The sequence below is a fragment of the Scyliorhinus torazame genome, chromosome 4, assembly GCF_047496885.1.
Source record: "Scyliorhinus torazame isolate Kashiwa2021f chromosome 4, sScyTor2.1, whole genome shotgun sequence".
NCBI lineage: Eukaryota > Metazoa > Chordata > Chondrichthyes > Carcharhiniformes > Scyliorhinidae > Scyliorhinus > Scyliorhinus torazame.
Window position 1 is genome coordinate 285008964 of NC_092710.1, and position 2026 is coordinate 285010989.

At 48.6% G+C, this 2026-nt stretch overlaps 1 non-coding gene across 1 annotated transcript; it reads right to left on the reverse strand.

Annotated features, from left to right (window-relative positions):
- Positions 1-888: 888 nt before the first annotated feature.
- On the reverse strand, positions 889-970 carry trnas-aga (transfer RNA serine (anticodon AGA)). The gene has a single exon. It is a non-coding gene; the product is annotated as a tRNA-Ser (tRNA).
- Between the last annotated feature and the right edge of the window lie 1056 nt (positions 971-2026).

The window sequence follows — 2026 nt, forward strand, 5'->3', positions numbered from 1 at the left end:
ATCTGCAATAGCTTGTCTTGATGCTGCAGGCCCCCCGGTTTAATGTTCACTTGGGTATCATTGGAAGATGGTTTTGAGTTGGACTCAGTCAGCCAAACTGATGACAACTCAATCTGTGCAGACAATAAGGACATCATTCAATTAATTACTTTGCAATAATTTTAAAATGAAAATGCACAGGCTGCTGGAGATATAACGAGAATGATTCAGTAATGTCAACGATAACTCGGTGGTCGCCTGCTTACCTGTGAATTAGAAGGTTGGGAGCTCAAGTCTCAATTCAAAGATTTGAGCACAAGGCCTAGGCTGACACTTAAGTGCTGGGGCTCTGGGGATGTGATGATTGAATGAGATGTTAAACCAATGCCCTGTCGCAGCATAAAATATCACATGTAAAACATTTAGGGATGTGAGTTAAAAGCATATCAAGACTATGAGTGAAATTCGCCGCCTCGTGCTGCCAGTAGCTGGGAATCCAGTAGTTGTGAAAAAAAACGGGATCGGAATCTGACGACGATCCCTTTCCAATGCGTCAGCCCCCGCAGGCAACGGGATTAAGGTTCACGCCCGCGAGAGTGGGAGGATGCAAATGGTTCATTCAGACCCATTTGCATCCACTTAGCGGGCCGGCGAGAACCAGTCCTCTGGGCTGGGTATCACGTGAGTATGAATCACTGCAGGTCTTGATTAGTGTTATAATGATAATGATCACTTATTGTCACAAGTAGGTTTCAATGAAGTTACTGTGAAAAGCCCCTAGTTGCCACATTCCGGCGCCTGTTCGGGGAGGCTGGTACGGGAATTGAACCGTCGCTGCTGGCCTTGTTCTGCATCACAAGCCAGCTGTTTAGCCCAGTGGGCTAAACGAGCCCCTATAAAACAAAGATGTGCAGTCGGCAGGATTCGAACCTGCGCGGGGAAACCCCAATGGATTTCTAGTCCATTGCCTTAACCACTCGGCCACGACTACGGACGAGGTGGACCTCATGGTGGTGCATGGGGGTAACTCGTTAAGGGAGCTGCCTTCAAAGTTCATCCGTGGGCCACCCAAACTCCCACATGGCAACCTGCCCATCCCACCCTCACCAGACCCCCACTGCCCCTCCCCCAGAGAACCCCTAAATAAGGAGCACCCCTGAGACCCCCTAAATAAAGAGAACCCCCCCCCAGAGTGACCTCCTAAATAAAGAAATCCCCCACACAGAGAGACCCCTATCAAAAAGCCCCCAGTAAAGAGACTCCTGTCAAGAAGCTCCCCAGAAGAGAGACCCCTGCCTGGAAGCTAGAGAGCAGTCCAGACAGAGGCAGTGAAAACAAATACTGCTTGAACACTGTTGACTTCTATTGACTTCTATCTTTATTGGACAAATGACCACACAACAAGTATTTAGTATAATCACAGTTTATTAATGAGGATAGGATTAGTTCTCTCGTTCTATACTTAATAAATTACATACTACTACACATTAGACTATATCTAGCAGTTTAAACGTCCTTTACTTAACTTCCTAGTGACCGGCTCTGTGCAGGTTAGATAAGGCCTTTATCTGGTTCCCCATGTGTGGCAGCTGGAGGTTGGCTGGAGATCGCGGGTCCTTGGACTTGGCTGGTCGATGTGCTGCAATTGGATGACAGAAGTCGGTTGCCCAAAAGAGACAGAAGAGATGGCTGCATTGCCTTTTAACTGGCTTGAGTTTTCCCCGCCCCTTTAGTGGGCGGTTTCGGGGTCTCTTTCAATCAATTCCTCAGGGCTCCACTCTCACGTCCAATCACGGGCTTCCACATCACTTTTGGGGTGGGCACTCAGTGGCCAATCCTGGGAGGGCTCTGAGCAGGAGCTCGGTGCCGCCTAGTCTGGAAGATGATGCGATGGACCTGATGGTCCCATTGTTATTTTAATCGCCTTGAATGGCCCATTTCCAGGTGTGAATTCCTGCATACCTCTGGGCTGCTGTTTGCAAATATACAAGCTGCAGCTTGTCTGTGTCCCAAGCTGACCACATTTCCCATCATTCTTTGCGGGTGG